The sequence below is a fragment of the Ceratotherium simum genome, chromosome 28 (assembly GCF_057802395.1).
Source record: "Ceratotherium simum simum isolate JZ-2026a chromosome 28, ASM5780239v1, whole genome shotgun sequence".
NCBI lineage: Eukaryota > Metazoa > Chordata > Mammalia > Perissodactyla > Rhinocerotidae > Ceratotherium > Ceratotherium simum.
Genome location: NC_141927.1, coordinates 20,900,184 through 20,919,254, shown reverse-complemented (window position 1 = coordinate 20,919,254; position 19,071 = coordinate 20,900,184). Strand labels below are relative to the sequence as shown.

General features: G+C 38.9%; 1 protein-coding gene across 3 annotated transcripts in view; it reads right to left on the bottom strand.

Moving 5' to 3' along the window:
- The window catches only part of MTUS1 (microtubule associated scaffold protein 1), a 143,798-nt gene that overhangs the window by 99,653 nt on the left and 25,074 nt on the right, over positions 1-19,071 (bottom strand). The window lies entirely within an intron of this gene.

The window sequence follows — 19,071 nt, the reverse complement described above, 5'->3', positions numbered from 1 at the left end:
TTTAGAACCTACAACTATGGATATGGGTAATTAAGATGTCATTAGCTAAAGTATCACCCTCTTCTAAAGATACTTTCTCATTTGAGGGAATGGGGCAGAATAGAAGACAGAGACACAGCTAAAACGGTCCCTGGGACTGACTTCACATCTGAGATGCCTCCGCCCTACTCCCGGTGATTCTTACTCGTCATAGGAGAGAAGGAAGCTAAATCTGACAATAGCCTTTTCTTCTGGTTGGTTGACATCGTAACCATTGGTCCTAATTTGCCTAGGACAGTCCCAGTTTATGCCTGTTGTCCCAACATAATTAGTAAAAATGCCCTTTTCATTTTCAGAAGGGTCCCTTGTTGTTTCCATGGAGAATGATTACCAGAGAGACCTGGCAGGCACAGCAAATGAGCTAAAGATCAATGAAGATTTAGAAAACTAGCATTTCTCTTTTCCCAGTTCTCACTCCCTATCTCAAACATTCCATTTCAAAGCTGAAAAAAAAAAAGTTGTCGATTCTTAACAAAGTGGTACTCTGTTGGAAGTTCCTGAAAATGTTAAACAGAGTTACTGTATGACACAGCAACTCTACTCTTAAGTATATCTACTAAAGAGAAACGAAAATATACGTCCACACGAAAACTTGTACTCAAATGTACATGATTCTTAATAGAAGCATAATTCATAATAGCCAAAAAGTGGAAGCAACCCAAATGTCCACTAACTGGTAAATAGATAACACAATGTTGTATACCCATACAACAGACTATATTCTTCAGCAACAGAAAGGAACAGAGCATTGATATATGCTACAACATGGATACAATGTTACAACTTAAAAATTTTTATATTAAGGGAAAGAAGCCAGTCACAAAAGATTACATATCATGTGATACTACCTACATGAAATGTCTAGAATAGGCAAATCTATAGAGACAAAGTAGATTAGTGGTTCTCTGGGGCTGAAAAAGAGTAGGAGGGAAGGGAATGAGGAATTACTGCTAAAAGGAATTTTCCTTTTAAGGATAATGAAAATGTTCTAAAGATTATGGTAATGGTTGCACAATACTGTAAATATGCTGAAAACTATTGAATTATACACTTAAAAAACATTAAAAACAACCCATGAAAGCTTTTATATCTAAGCATTTTTGCAAATAACTGAAATTTTATTATGCTTTTGGTCAAGTTGAAGTGCTTAAGAAAGGCCCTTTCAAGCTAGGGCCATTTAAATGTTCAAGCTAGAACTGCAAATAAGTCATACAGATATATATACACTCACTTGAACTGACTTCTAATCCTGGTATTTAATGCTAATCAGATGTCACGGTTCCAAAGAAGTAAAACATCTGTGAGGAAAAAAATGACGTTCTGTAACCTATAAATTTGTGAATTAAGAGTAGATCTTACTTTTCTATTTTGCAACCTTTTCTCTGTATTCAAACTTCAGTGACCTGAATACGACCAGGATAATAGGAATGACGGAAGAACTGAAAGGATCAGTATCTTAACTAGCAGTGCTCGGTGTGGTTCTGGCCATGCATCCTGAAACCAGCCTTTTCTGGGGGAAAGAAGCAAGGCTGCCCTGTTTATCTCAACAGCACGCATGTGTGCGCGTACAGGCACACACACTCAAAAAGATTTTATGAAACACAAGTTAATATTTTTAATCCTTGGGTATGAAATACATTCAAGTGAAACATTAAAATTGAGAAGTATATTTATTCATTTTTTTAGACTTAGTGGTACAGAGATTTGGATACCAAAAAATTTCTGAAGTTAAGCTTATCAGTTCCAGGATTAGTTGGAAGATCAACTTCACCATTCACTAAAGAAAAAAACAGCTTCACGTTACCATCACTATGAAGATAAAGTCATGGAAAAGAAAGGGTTGACTGGCCTTCCCTCAGGAATTTTGTCAAAAAAGTTAAAAGTTAGCCATTTTGTCTTACGGCCAATTTCATTCCTCTCCTACCTGAAGAATAGTAGCCAAGTTTCCACTGTGAGCTAGACTCATATTCTCTGACTTAATCTTACCTGGCCCATGAAGTAATGTCTTTATATTTCTATAATTGCAACATAATTTGTAAAGCCTTCAAAGTGACTATCTTGGGAACATTTTTATTAAACCAAAAGCAAAGGGTTACAAAAAAGGTTGGAATAAATCATTCTCACCCAAAGGGTTAATTTCTCATGTTGTCTTCCAGTAGCATTATCTACCAGAACAAAGTAGAATGATCAAGTTTCCTTTTTAAGAGAGCCATTTGGGAAAATAAAGAGATCTTTTTCAGAGAACATTTTGTACAAGAGGGAACAAATTCCCTGCTTAAGATTTAGGAATATGATACAGTAGCTCCTCTTGAATAAAAAGATTACGAAAATGTGTATTTCTATAATGATTTGTAAGGGTAAAAATTGATAAATATGTACTAAAATGTTCAATGAAAAGAACTACTAGTACAAGATTTGAGCTATTTCAACACTTCTGGAAAAAATAAGATTACTTTCTAAATCTTAGTTTAAGAAGAATGATTGTTTATTCCCCAAAGATAAAAATTCCATTATGTCTTACAGTGAATAGATACATCGAAAAGTTGAATCATTATCATATTCAAATAATTGGTGGTCTAGTGGTTAAGATTCTGCACTATCACCACTGCAGCCTGGGTTTGTTTCCCAGTCAGGGAACCACACCACCCTTCTGTCAGTTGTTATACTGTGGCGGCTGCGTGTTGCTGTGATGCTGAAAGCTATGCCACGGGTATTTCAAATACCAGCAGGGTCACTCATGGTGGAGAGGGTTCAGCGGAGCTTCCAGACTAAGACAGACTAGGAAGAAGGACCTGGCCACCCACTTCTGAAAAAATTGACCATGAAAACCCGGCGAATAGCAGTGGAGCATTGCCTAATACAGCACCATGAGGTGAGAGAGGATGGCACAAAAAGACGGGTTCCCACTCTGCTATACACAGGAGCACTAGGAATCAGAATCCACTGGGCAGCACTAACAACAACAATCATATTAATACTGGAAGACATTTTAGAGATCCAATTCAAACTTCCTCATTTTACAAATGAGGAAAACATCTCTAAGAAGTAAACTGCATGACGTGGCCAAATGAGTTGCTAGGAGCAGATTACTATGAGATTACACAATAATTGTGTGCCTTATTTGCCAACTGAACCATAAACTCAGTAGTCTTACACATCAGTAGGTATCTTCTACGTCTTCCTAGTACCTGCAATGTCCAGCCCAATAATTTGAACTTAATACAGCTATACTTGCTACCCTATATGATAATTATGACATGAAGAATTTCTTTCCACAAGTCACATGTGAAAACTAGTTTCACTTCTTTATGGCCACAGAGAACTTTAATTTTACTCCTTATTTAGGTCAATATATGGCATACCAGACTTTTAAGATTTGAATACAAATACAGTTATCATTTATAGCTTACAAATCATAAAATCATGTCAGTCTACTTAAAAGTTTTTAAGAACTCACAAATCACAACAGCAGTTCAGCTCTCTAGGCTTTAAAACCCAAAATACTACCTTATCTTCAACTTACTTTAAAACAAAAGAGAAGGCATATGCACAATTATCTAAGCTACAAATTGTATTTTATTCTAAAGTAAAAATTTAAGCAGTTGAACAAAAAATCATCAGCATGTGTTAGTGATATATTCATAAATCTCCTACCTCCTGTTAAAACCATTCAAGGTAGGTAAGTTTTACCCGTAAGCCTCATCACAGCACTATTTTTCATAATTCAGGATTAAACTCTTAAATTAGCTTCTGCAACTTACCTTTTGACAAACTCAACCTCTTCCAGAACTGAGTTTAGTAAAGCACATCTCCCCCCGCCGGAACCAAGTACAAGCATACTTGGTAGGCAGTTTCCTAAGATCCTAGCGATTTCCAGTGAAGCCATGTAAACAGGAGGAAAGCTCGAGTCGGTTTAACAGATTTCAAAATGAAGGCTATGGAAGTGCCACAACAGAGTTGGACTTTAAATAATCTAGAAAACAAGTACAAATCAACCGGGCCTCTTGTGAAAAAATGCAGATTGATTCCGGAGGTCTGGGGTAGGGCCTGAGATTCTGCATTCCTGTCCATCTCCCTGGTGATGATCAAGCTTCTGGTCCATGGACCACCCCCGCAGCAGCAAGGATGTAGCAGAGAGCTTGGAGAAAAGAATGCCTGTCTAGCCAACCAGATCAATACAATTAGTGGACTGACAGAGCGAGTTACCTTCACATCCAACTGTACAATTTGTTACTCTAACTGGGAACAGACTTTCCTTACCTTTGAACCTTTAATTTATGCTCTTTTACTTTCCTCCCAGATAGCTAATACTCCCTCTATAGAAAATAATTGGAAATTTTTATAGTCATCAAGATTGTTGCTTCTAAATCCCACTTGAGTTTATTCCTTCCATGTACAGGGAGTTCAGTTAATGGAACATTCCCGCCCTTTTTCTCTCCTTTTACTCACTCCACCCAGGAGAAATAAAGTAACTTAATAGATTCCATAAATTTTGGAAGAACTAGCTGGGCCAGGATAAGGGCGAGGTGAGGGTGGCATTCGTCTCAGGCACTAAAGTTAAGACAGGATCAGTAACAGTGCCCTGCTGAGCCGTACTGGAGCCTGAGGCAAAGGGAGAAGTCAGTAATACTGACCCTGTCTTTATCGCAGAATTTTGATATCTTGTTCATCACGGATTTTTTACATTAATTCTGATTGTTTAAAATAATGCATTAAATATTATTTATCTTGATCACTGAAGTTTTTCTGGCATCCCTTCAATTCCTGAGTTAAGTGCCTCACTCAGGTCACCCAGTCCCAGCCCTGCTGGCACAGAGAGCACAAGGTCCACTCTGTTCCCCAGAGCAGGCTCTGTCCCTACAGCGGAAAGGGGAGGGATGAGTGGTGGCCCAGGCGAGGCCTGCTCTGTTTCTGCACTGCAGTGACTGGTGAGTAAGTGTGTCTCTCAAATGCAGCTCAAACTAGTTTAATTCATCTATAATTCATCTATTATTTTAGATGAAATTCTATCATTATAGAATCTGTAATTATAATTCATCTATAGTCTCATCTATAATAATCTATCCACCTTACTCTTTTTCTTATTTCTCAAATGGTTCATAACCAGAGAGAGGAAGAAGGTAGGAATAATACTCATAAGAGTTACCAACCAATCCAGAATGTGTGCTGGCCACAGCCCTGGAGCAGAGTCTCAGAGGCCAGGCCCTTACCCTTCAGTTGTTGGATCATGGGGAGGTTCAAGGAATTACTCAGAAAAGGCAGCAGTGGCTGCAGCAACTCAAGGAAGCACACGGGGCTTTGGGCAGTGGCTTTTCACAAACCACTGTAGGAGAATGTCTATATTTTAACAACCAGCTCAGCTACACGGAACAGCAGTCTCGAAAAGGAAGAGAGCATTTTCTCACGTGCTTATTGGCTATTTGTATACCTTCTTTAGAGAAATGTCTATTCAAGTCCTTTGTCCATTTTTGAATTGATCTTTTTGTTATTGTTGTTGTTGAGGTAATCCACTTTTTAAAGTCATACGATTTAGGAGAATATTTTCCTCCTTTCTGGGAAGCATGACAGACTTAAAACAGCATGCTGGAGCAGGCACATGTTTAAACTCCTGTTAGGGGTGAACCATGTCTCCCAAAAAGATGTTGGAGTCCTAACCTGCAGTACTTATTAATGTGACTTTATTTGGAAATAGGGTCTTCACAGATGTAATCAAGTTAAGATAAAGCCATGAGGGTGGGCCCTAATCCAATAGGACTAATGTCCTTATAAGAAGAGAAGAAACACAGAGAGAGAGAGAAAAACGCCCTGTAAAGACACTGAGACACACAGGGAGAAGAAAGCCGTGTGAAGACAGAGGCAGAGACTGGAGGTACCCTAACAAGCCAATGGACATGTAAGGCTACCACGAGCTAGGGACAGACAAGGAAGCTCCTTCCCCTAGAGCCTCCAGAGGGAGCGTGGCCCTGCTGACACCTTGGTTTTGGACTTCCAGCCAACAGAACTATGAGAATACATTTCTGTTGCTTTAAGCCACCCAGTTTGTGGTGCTTTGTTACAAACCAGTACAGCTCCCTTCGTAGAAAATTAGTGCATTGTTCAAGTCCTTTTATGGACTGGTTGTTTGGAACTCAAAGTTTCCATTATTAAAAAATACACATAAACAATTGTTAGGTCCCTAAACAGCCTATAAATGACATTTAACCCATAACGAAGCGTAACTATTGCCCAATAGTACTGCTATTTCCCCCAGAATTATGGGAAATACATAATTTATTACCTAATTATGTAATAATAATAAATACATAATATAATAAATTACAGCCCCATAAATACATGGGGCTGTAAATGTCAGAAACACATATGCTTTGCCATGGCCTCTAGATACATAAATCTTTTCTCCTCTCTCCAATGGGCAAAGTGGAGACAGTAACTACTCTTCACCCAACCACTCAAAGAAACTGATTTCTTGCTCTGTGTTACCCAGATGATGCGAGGGTCTCTATCCTACTCCCCTCACCCACACCTGCACCCCAGTTGTGGAAGCAATGACAAGAAAGATTAGATTCCCTCCAGATTTTTCTCTCCCCACTTGTAAAGGCAGCAAAAGTTAAAATAGTCCTTCATTTCAATGATGAGTAGCATGGAAAAATATTATTTAAGGTGAAGATCTTGGTATAAATCCAAAAGTATCTTTACCTTAGGAGAAGCCTACATAGGTAGGCTTCAGGTAACAGTTCAAATGCTTAGCACTATTAGAAACAATAGAAAGAGATTTACCTTTTTAGTATTATTTTTTGTGTGTGTGAGGAAGATCAGCCCTGAGCTAACATCTGCCTATCCTCCTCTTTTTGCTGAGGAAGACTGGCCCTGGGCTAACATCCATGCCCATCTTCCTCTGCTTTATAGGGGACCCACCACGGCATGCCTGACAAGCGGTGCGTCGGTGCGCTCCCAGGATCCGAACCTGCGAACCCCGGGCTGCTGCAGTGGAGGGCACACACCTAACTGCTACACCACCAGGCCCGCCTCTACCTTTTTATTATAAATATGATGTTAGTTTGCAACCTTAAACACTAGAGGGGTAAAGACCTTGGAGCATAAACACTTGCTCTATATGCCTCAGGATAGGCTCAGTTTTGCTACAAAAATAAAAACAACTCCAAACTTCAGTAGCTTAAGGCAAATGCCCAGGGGTGTTGGCAGGGAGCTCTGCTCATATCCAAGGTCAACCAGGGATCCAGGCTGACTGAGGCTTCATTGCAACAAAAACTTCCACGATCACCAGACACTGGGAAAGAACCACAGCAAAGCGTCCACTCACTCTTAAAGCTCCTGCCTAGAAGTGACATACATCACTTCTGCTCACATTTCACCAAAGCAGGCCACAGGATAACACTCAACCTCCGGAAAGTTGGAAGTGCAATCTTACCATTTGTGGAAGAGTGGGAGAACTGGAAATATTTGTGCAAACCATTAAGGTAGTAAGGGAAGAATTTATTTATGAAGAATTATGTCAACATTCAGTGTATGATACATCATACCAAATTCAGACCTTCACTAAAATCTGCCATGAGTGACACTCTAGTTCCTCTGCCCAATTACACCATTCCAGCCAAGATCATTTATCAGGGATTCACAGCTTTCAGAGAAGAAAAAAGAAAAAAAGATGAGAAATAAGTGAAGGCCTCTGTCTATCACCAATATCTGATTGTTCTCAAACCACGCAAACTGGTTTGAATGACCAGTAACTGTGGCAGAGACTGGCTGGTCACCAAACCCATTTCCTTTTTTTTCTGGTACACAGTCAGACAACATTTTCCTACCTCTTTTGCAGATAAATGCCGTGTGTTCTAGCCAACAGAATGTGAGCAGACATTATATGTACCACTTCTAGGCCTGGACCATAAAACTCACACATGATCCTTCACATTCTGTCTCCTTACGTGGCTTGATGCAGATGAACAAAGAAAGACAAGTGTTGAAACATGTTAAAGATGGTGGAACCACAGGACAGAAAAAGCCTGGATCCTTGAATCAATCCTTGGAGGATTACTGCCCACCAATCAGAAATACCCATTCTGAACTTAAAATGAGCAAGAATTAAATTAGCATTATATTTGAGCCTATTTTTAAGGTTTTTTTGGGAGGGGCAGGGGGGAGCAAATTACATTCTTAAATAATACCCTAACTATTTTGAAAGAAGGGAGTAATTGTTAAAAACTGTATCATTTGAGTCACCTTTTGGTTTTGTCAAAACAAAAGATTTTATAATCAGCACCTGCTGAATATGAAAAAACCATATAATCTACAAATTCTTGGGGACACAAATAGGGTAGCTGATTCAATTTGCTCTATGCTCTTACCCTCTGATAATGTTCAGACATCCAAGCTGATAGCATCTAAAAACAGCTAGAAAAAAGGTAATTTCCATGCACTTGCATTTGTATGGAAGAAAATTATACCCCCAAACAACAGTTTATAGTAACGTGTCTCCTACTCACTGAACAACCTCCCTGCTCGGTTGTCTTCCTTCAGTCCTCCTAAGTGTGCTTCTTCCAAGAAGGTTTCACACATTAATCTAGTCCAAGGGTTGGCAAACTATTTTTGTAAAAGGCCAAACAGTAAGTACATTAGGCTTTAGGGTCCATAAAGTCTCTGGTGCATTTATTCAACTCAGCTGTCGTGGAACAGAAGCCGACACAGGCAATACGTAAGTGAATGAGCATGGTCGTGCCTCAATAAGACAACTTACAAAAATGAGATTTGGCCCTCAGGCCAGAGCTTTCTCCCTCCTGAACCAGTCCATTGTCCAATGCATCAGCACTAGCTGCCATCTGCACTACACCATCATTAAAAAATATATATTTCCTTTGATTTCATTTTTATTACTTGACTCTTTCAGCAAGGTTAGTGCAAGGACTAGGATAGTCTCTACACTCTGGGTACAATTAATATACAGCTTGATAAAAACACCCACTCACAAAATCAGGAAGCACAGGGCTCCTAAATTATCTAATAACAAACATGAAAAATATCACCAAAAATTGGCTCTGGTTTTCACAAATCCTCCCCATCAATTCTCATATAAATTACCATATGATAAAGTTATCATATAGTATAAATTAAGAGATCTTCATCCTAGCATTAGTTTACTTTTGTGAAAAATAAAAAGCCTAGTTAATTGTGACTTTAGAGGCATTTTAAGAGTGGTTGACACTGGGTGCCCACTGAGTGAATCTTTGTCAATAAGTTTGGTACAGATGGCGAAGACCATACAACTAAAAGCACATTCTACCAGCAGAAGCAAATTTTATCAGTATCTGTGCAATTTTAAGGACAAAAATCACAAACTTGGCAACTAATGGGTAATTAAATGTCCTCCAAGTACCACATGCAAGTACACCCAGTACACAAGTAATCACCCTTCCTTGATTAGACACTGAGGACAGGGGAAAATGTATCAGTCCCACCCATCCCAAAGGGCACATGCAAGTCCCATTGCTCCATCAGGTCTCTGCCTGCTGCTCCAACCTTTCCTGGGCTCCTGTGTCTCCAAAGGCCTCTAACTTCTATCCTTACAGCAGCCACTAGCAGGTGCTTACCCATTACTGATCACACTCTTCTTCCCTGCTAGCAGAAAGGTGTCCACTCTCGTCCCATGTAATCTAGGAAAAGATGCCATCCCAGCTCAGGGATAAATTCTGACTATTCTAGGCCAATCCTGGAGGTCCTGATTTTCCATGGAGTCTAGGAAAATCAGTAGATGACCCGGGTGCTTAAGATTTATTGTGCTTGCAAGAATATGTTTTAATACATCAGTTTAGAATTTCAATGGGTATGAATTTAACAATAATAAAAATCAAAAGAACAGACTCCAACTTAGGCTCAAAGTTTCACAAAATCTTTTCATTTGAAATCACAAATGACTATGAAGGATTCAAATGCCAGATTTAACCTTGAGCATGATGGTAATGTAGTGAATGCAATGCACATAGTCATACAAAAGTCACACAGAAAGTTATGATAAAAATGCCTGTGAACAAAACAGCACTACCAAGGATGTTTCATTCTATAACTAAAAATGGACCAGGAGACCTTTTCTGATACTTCCTAAAACACCAAGGTCATCTTCCCACATATGAAGACTTTCAAATTCAATGCAGGGTGCTGTAGGCATACTGACTTTTTCCTGAATTTGAGGTCATCATAATCAATTTTTAAAATATTTGTTTACTTGCACAGAAAAAAATTAGAACAAGAAACAGAAAAAAATCCAATGTATTATGACACTTAATCACAAATCTCAATATTTGAAGGCAGAAATGACTTCCTAGAGCACAAGGAGGTCAAACAAGGTCATAGAGAACATACCACAGGATGCAAGGCAGTTCGCACAAAGCACCCCAGGAATTAGACACACAACCAGAAGGTGGAGAGAGGCAGAGCCTCGTGGTAGTGAGATGGCTTGTAGTTCTCTATGAGGATCCACTAGACACCCCCTCCCCCCAGGTACCTGCCAACACCCTGTGCATTCAGACAACTATCCCCACTCAGAAAAAAGCTGTGTAATCTGAAAAGACATTGGCTAGACACTCCAAATCTAGAGCTACTAGACCCAGAGGAGGCTGGGGCATGGGGGTACCAACAGGGAAATTAGTGGATTTCTACATACTGAATGGCAGGACTACCAGCCCACTTTCTGTGCTCAGTGCCAAAATAAGCTTATAATCACCAGGCTTATAGCGCCCGGGTAAAAGCTGAGAGAATCGTTCTTTGCAGGAACTAAACTGAGTCTGGACAAAGACATACAGATACTGACATTGAGAGCTCTCACACCATCATGCAGCCCACTGGTTGGCAAACCCTGCCTCCAACACAAAGCTTCCTTAGCTTATAAGAGCACCATCTTAAAAAACAAGTCAATCAACCCAATATTTGAGGACATTCTCTAATATAAAAGAGAAAAAGAAAACAAATAAGAAAAAATATTCTCAGAGGAAATTGAAGCAGGGAAGGGAGGAAAGATTAGAAAATCTATAATTCATATCCAGAAAAAATATCATACTCATGCAAAAACAGAATATTTTTTAAAATATAAGCAGAAAATAAGAATGCTCAGAAATTAATGTGAAAGCCATAATTAAAATTTTTTAGATGAACTAGCCCAGGAATTTCAGCAAAAGACACACACAAAAAGAAGTGAAAAAGGTGAAGGATTTTTTTTGAAATTAAGGATTCATCCAGCATTCAACTCATAGTTACCAGAAAGAGGGAAAAGAAAAAAATTTGTGGGGGCTGGGCTAGTGGCGTAGTAATTTCAGGCTCCACTTTGGCAGCTTGGGGTTCGTGGGTTCATATCCCGGGCATGGATCTACACACTGTTCATCAAGCCATGCTGTGGTGGCATCCCACATACAAAATAGAGGAAGGTTGGCACAAATATTAGCTCAGGGCCCATCTTCCTCACACACACACACACACACACACACACACACAAAATTGTGGTAAAAAATAAAGAAATAATACAAGAACTCTTCCTAGAGTGGAAGGACACAAGTCTCCAGATTGAAGAGGTCCACTGTTCATTTTTCAGAATAAATGAAAAACATCTGACTTCTGTATGTCACTGTGATATTCTGGAATAACTAGATTATAACAACTAATAGGAGCCAATATATCACTTATGCACAAAAAGCTATTCTAAGTGCTTTACATGAATTCTCACATAATCCACTAACAACTGTTCAGAGGTATAAAGTAGTACCATCCTCACTTCACACATGAGGACTGAGTCATAAAGAGTTACATAGCTAGGAGGCAGCAAAACTAAGCAGTCTGGTTTCGTGCCCATCTTTTAACTACTATGCTAAAAAAAATTCCAGAGTTGAGAAAAGGACATACAGAAGACCAGATATCAGAATGACAGATTTTACTACATGAAAGGTAAAAGACAAGAAGCAATATCTTCAAATTTCTGAGAGAAAAGTATTTCCAAGTTGGAATTCCAATCCTGCCAAACCATGAATTAAATAACATGGTGTGGAGAAAGGGATTTTAGGCACCAAAAGCCTCAAACTTACCTCTCTTATATGCTTTCTCAGGAATCTATGAGGATGGACGCTAACAAATGAAGAATTAAACCAAGCAGGAAGGTCATCAGGAAACAGGGAACCCAAAAGGAGAAAGGTGAAAGGAATCCCCTGGAAACGCCTGGGTGACCAATGTCCCACACCTAGATAGCAAGCAGCCCATACAGCAGCAGGAAGTCAGAGGGCCAATAAGGATGTCTCCAGGAAACAGACAGAACTAACAAACATCGGAAAATTTTAACCAATTGAAAAATTGAACTGAGAGAAAAAAATGAACTTTGGAGGATGTGAGCTGTTTCTGCCAGGTATTCAAAGACAACAAAGTAAACAGAAAAAAACAAATAGTTGTATAAGGAGGGAACATCATCATAGTCAACTTCTTGGGTCACACAGACAATATTCACAGAATCCTATTTTTATTTAAAATATGGAAGCAAATAAAAAATAGTGAAGAGAGAGGAAAAGTGATTGCCTCTGAGAATAGAGCAGGCTGTTCTTTTATATGATCCTTTTAGCACTACTTGTCTTCTTAAAGTCTGAGCATATGATAAAAATTAAAGAATTATGTAAAAGGACTATTTGAATCTTTACTGTCTATCCTGTTTTCTGCTTCCATTAAGAATCATCGGGGCCGGCCCGGTGGCGCAAGCGGTTAAGTGCGCGCGCTCCGCTGCGGCGGCCCGGGGTTCGCTGGTTCGGATCCCGGGCGCGCACCGACGCACTGCTTGGCAAGCCATGCTGTGGCAGCGTCCCATATGAAGTGGAGGAAGATGGGCACAGATGTTAGCCCAGGGCCGTCTTCCTCAGCAAAAAAAGAGGAGGATTGGCGGATGTTAGCACAGGGCTGATCTCCTCACCAAAAAAAAAAAAAAAAAGAATCATCTTACCAAATGAGGCTTCTGTCTTAGTTCTTTTTTAAACCCTAAACGGCTTAGCAATTCTCGGGCTGAGCCTTAGGAAAAGCGAATGGAGACCAAGGACAGGACTCCATAAAGAAAATAGCAAACTTGAGTTGCAAGTGGCCTTTTTCTGAACCTAAAACTAGCGACTTATTCAGCTGCTGCTCTATACTATTAATGCTGCATGGCTACTGGAACCTGCTCATTTTAAGCCAGTATTCATGCTTCAACATGCAGCAGTGGAAAGCTGCTAACTGTAGCCACTTTGGGGGATACCTATGGACCATCAAGGTCAAATGTCCAATTCTGCTCTAATTATACGTCAAAGCTAAGAGGCTGTCTTGTAAAATACATCCTAATAACAGAAACATTAACAGGTGTCTTAGAAATGATGAAATATGGTAATTTATTAAAACAAAGCTCAACATTTCAAAGTCATTGACTTTCAGGGTTAGAAGAGACCTTAAAAATGATCTATGGACTCTTAACACCAATCTGACACTTAAATTCTCTTAGAATGTGATCAACCGAATCTCTGCCCACTCCAGAGAACACACTGTGGTTCTAGGCAGTTCTTACTTCCCCTGTCTGGACACTGCCGTCCAAGGTCATAAAGCATACTACAGTATTTGGGATTCAAGGTCTAGCCACAGGAGACAGAAAACCTCAAATAAGTGGCAAAAAAAACAAGACAAACGTCTACTTCTTTCTCATTCAAAAGTCTGCATGGTGGTCCAGGATTAAGGGACCCAGCTTTCAGGGACCCAGGATCCACCTTTCTCACGCCTCTGCTGTGCATGACCTCAACCTGTGGCCCAAAATAGCACTATCTGAGCGTCACTGAACAGGGTAGAAGAAGGATGAAGACGCAACAAGTATGGAAACTACCTCATGGAACACCACACTTACACAGGTGGCCATCGCTTAATCACACAGCCACCCCTGCCTACAAGGCAGGCTGGGAATGGACACCAATACAGGCTACCGGGATCCAGCTAAAAATTCTATAACATACAAGAGGGGAAAAATGGGGACTGAGGGACAAACAGCAATCTCTGCCACACTTACCACAGATCCAGTGCCCTAACTCCACTAATAGGTTAGTACTTAGGCCTCCATGATTACCTATTTACATTTTAATAGAGGTTTTCTAGAAACCAGGATGCCTTAAACTCAGATCCATTCTGAAAGTACCTTGCTAGACTCAGGGAAGACGACCTGAGAGAGATGATCCTTTCATAGTTATGACACACATGTAATAGTTATGACAACTATGGTGGTAGGCTTGCAGACCCTAAGGAAAGCTCACGGATCACTCTCAACCATTCTGATATAATAGAAAAATTTAGTTTCTTTTCATAAAGATGGTCCATCGAGCTTATTTTCAGTCTAGTTTTGCTTTTCAATGAATAAAACTTCTTGAATGGTTCACTTCTTAAGTGTGATTAAAGGCAGTGGTGCTCTCCGATCTTGGACTAAAATTTGTATTCAATCAAAAATTGTGGACTGGTAAAATCACAAAATGAATACAACTAGGGAGACTGTTTGAAAGATGTATTTGATGTCTACCATGTGCTGGGCATGGTTAGGTTCTGGGGCCGTTGTACACTGGATTAGGGGCCCTGTGTAGCAGTGAGACATAACAAGGTAAGTGCCTTACCAGAGAAAAGGTCAGTGCACGACAGAAGGAACGAACAAACCACAACGAAGAGAAGATTTATGTTTGCCAAAGGAAGTCGGGGAAAATATCAAGTAGAAATGGAAAGACAGGCAACGCGGCCAGAAGGAATCACGTTGGCTCTGAGGCGTGAAGGGGCTGGAATGATCGGAAACAGTAAGAAGCTCAAAGTGGCTGTGGGCAGGATAAACGGCAGCAGTCGGTTAAGCTCAGGAGTTTGGATTCTATTCTGGGAACAGTGCGAGTCTGCCAAAGCTGTTAAGATGGACACTAACACTTTGGTTTGGCTGAAGATGTCCCAGCGAGGAAAGACCGACGGCAGGAAATTGTTGCGATGGATCTGAACTAACACAGCGGTGGTGAGACGGAAAGGAAACACAAAGCCAGATGAAGCTTAAAAGGCTCACCTCTGTGTTATCTGCACCGAGGAGCAGAGAGCTTGGCGTACAGTAAGTGCCCAATACAGGGCTCTTGAAGAAAACACTATTTTAAAAGGCTATTTCACTTATATTAATATATTAAGAAGGAAGCTACAGCAGAGAGCATAGGAAAGCTGCATAAATAATCACATACTAGGTAGACACAAAAAGGATTTAAGCATTTAGTATAAATTTTAAGAGTTTTATAATATTCTCTCTTTTTTCTATAAATAAACTAATACCTGAGTTTAGGATACTAATTCTGGGCGCACTTGGTGCTAAAAGGTTTTTTACCCATTCCAAGCAACAAATGAAGAAGTTCAAAGAACAAATAAGAGATCTAGGTTAAAATGAATAATTTATTCAGCACAGAGACAGATACTATTTAGTTTAATCGTCCAAGGAACAGTAATTCACTTCTTTCTAACACACACAATCTTAAGAGTGTTTAAGTGAAAATATTACTCAACGATGACTGCGATCAAAGAAAATTTATGCCGCGGTAAAACAAAACTATCTCAACAAAAATATATCCCCCTTTTCCCCACCCACTCCCAAAACCACATGAGAGCCAATTATGACAAGGACACCACTACTGAAGAAAAGCTCCTAGCTCAAGTATGCTAGAAAACTCAACACAAAGCCAATTAACTGACCTGAGGTTCAAGAATTTTGATTCCTGGACTTAATTCCAAAAGTATACTTTTATTCCAAGATTTTTCTGGCTTAAGAATTTGCTAAAAGCTCAAAATCAGCCTGTGAAAGACCCCACACATTCACAAACTCTTAAAACTGCATTCCCGAAAGCTTCGCCAGTGATTTTACTAAGTAAAACGTTTTAACATTTTCCTTTTACAAATAACTGTTTCAGGACATCCTACATTCTTTAAACATATCGTAAAACAGCATAAATAACAAAGTTGTGTTCCCCTAATCCTCATATCTTGTTGCTAAGATAGTGAGGAAGCCAAATTGCCAGGTTCAACGTGCTCAGAGCATTTTAAATCATAAATATTCAAGGAGTTCTAGTTTTCTTCCTCTCCTGCCTCCCACTCTGCCTCATTCACCTACTCTCTGTTTACATACATACATACACACACACACACACACACACACACACACGCACTCAGAACTATAACCAGAATCACAATGCAGAGCTGGCCAAATGAACAAGGATCTAGGCACTTCAGATGATACAGTAAACTAAAGTATATATGGAATAATTTCCCACCCCACTCTTTGCTTTTGTAAGTGTAACCATAAAATGACCATGGCCAGTTGTAATGATGTATAAAATTTGTACATGTTGCCTAATGAGAGTTTTTGTATTTAACAACTTTAGCCCAAAACACAGCACCACACTTAACTCTTTTCCTCTCCAAAAAGTAGGTAAGAGTATATTTACATTTCTTCATAATAATCCTTGCATTTTCACACATTCTAGAATTTATCTTGAAGTACGGATATTTCATTAAATATCACAGAATATAAGCAGATGAAAAGTATAAGATTTAAAAAGCAGCTTTTTAAAAAATGTCACTTCTAAAACTTAATCAACTCTAGTGGTTTTGCTTAATTTCAATACCCCAAATCAACTATATCAAGGTAACTTACTTACATTCCTCAGAAATCAAAATTGACAGTTGTGAAAGTAAGCAAGCAATGTCTTGAAGTTATTTGTCAAAAAAAAAAAAAAATCTCTTGGTTGCACCTTAGAGATTGTCTTTTTCATACAGCAACGCCAAAACTACAACCAGACAAAAAGAAATCCAACAGGCCATACAACGAATCCTCTCAGGAGACCACATTATTCAAAGACCAGCCTGGCCTTGCAGCAATAATACGGCTGAGCGTAATGACTTTTTTTTTTTTCCAAACTAAAGAATTTTCCTTGGACTCTCTGCCAACAAAACATCACAGACTTTTCTGAGTCTTATAGGCAATAAAACTATATGCAGATTTTCTTGGTTATACTGTACATCACTTAGATTAAAACTCAAAACAAAACAAAACGAAAAGTTCTGTAAAGTAAGCAACTTACTGGTCTATCTAGACCATCTCTGAAAACAGAAGGGACTTTTATTTGTCAGATTAAATCAGTGTTCACTGTTGCTGGGTGACTGCTTCCAGATTAAAGAAACCAGAATATTCCAGTGACTTGAATAAAAAAAAAAAAAAAAAAAAAAAAAAGGTTTTGAAGGAAAGATGTTAAGTATGCATCTACATCTCAATAGGAACTCAGATTTAAGGTATAAACTTTATCTATCTACAATTTTTCTTCTCGTTTCCTATACTAATTTCCCATACTAACAAATTCTTAAGAGTTTCATATTTCTTTAACTTAGAAAGTTCTGTGTACTTGGAAATTCTCAAATTAATAATAATTCTCATTATATGTGTAAGGGAAAGTTCTAGAAAGATAAGTACCATATCATTACAATGGTTCACCACCACCCCCTCAAGTTGGGCGGGGAGTAGAAGGGATCTTCACGTTATAAATTTGTTTCATTTCTATTATTACTTAAATATTTATAATTACTTTCAGAATCTTTTTTAAATACCAAAATATTAAAGATATATTTATGCTCCAATGGAATAAAACATTCACTATAGATTGTACTTTTTTGATCAACATTTCCTTCACAGAAACTGAAATTAAAAGAAGTGGAAATCATTTATTCAGAATCTTGGGCCAGCATATCTGCTCTTTGCAACATGAATAACCAATGTCATCAAGGCTGTTACTTTACAAAATAGTCAATGTAATCCCTAAGTAAATGTCTTTCAAATTCCAACAACAGATTGTCCAACTCAGACACCTGAAATACATGCCAAGAAGTCTTGCAGGCAGGCAGTCTACACATGAAGTCAAACACCACAACAGATGAATTTCCCTTGAAATAAAACACTACTCTCATTAACAAAAATAATTTTACTATTCTCTTGTAAACACTCATGGAAGAGGGATTAGCTAACACTGATGCTTAGAGTATCACATTCCAGTACTTAGGGTATCTGAGTTTATTTCATCCAACCTACTTATGTGAGAAAACTGTGGTCTAGAGAGAATAAGTGATGATTTCTAGTAGTGCCTCTCTTGTGTAACTCTAGGAGTCACCATTCACACCATATTCTATGGAAAAGAAACCCCAGGGGTACCATTTACAGTAAAGATGATGGTAACGGTGCCCCTAAAATTGTACAATGTAGCAGCCCTGAAGACTTCCAAGTTTATACAACCATGTAGAGACAGAACCAGGATTAGAAACTCTTATCTCCCCTTTGGCTCACCACCATCTTGCCTCATAAAAGTATGGGGCAGGGGGAAGAAAAGCAAAATTTAATGGTGCATTTAGGCTAAAACCCAAATTTTTATCCTCTTTAACACTATGCATTTAATCACTTTAGGTGAAATGGCATGAGTACCACAGACTAATCCTGCATCAAGAACATCAAATACACTAAAAGAAAGCCTGCAAAAACTAGAGACAAGCCTACAGAACAAAGCAACTTCAAAAAAATACTAAATACGACCTACACCAATGTAACATACTAAGTAAATAGTCTGTGTCCCAAAGCTACATGTGAAAACGAGCATAAACATCTTGCTTGTATTATCCGAACCCAAATCCCTATTGTTCCCAACCTTCCACTGACTACACCACAAAGGAGATAAATAAAGGGATTCCTAATTACAACAGTCATGTTCATCTGCTAAAACAAAATTATCTGGTCCTGCTTCCCAGTAGAAGAGGCCAGCCTCATCTGTATTGATGTCATAACAAGGAAGCACTTTTGGCTACAATCGCTGATGCCAAATCAGATAAGAATCCGGTACATTCAGTATGTACTCTACTGGATCTCAAAACAGATTAAATTTTTCTACAAAGAAAAACTAGGTAAAAAACTAAACACCATATGTTCAACTTTTTTGTAACCCAGTATCA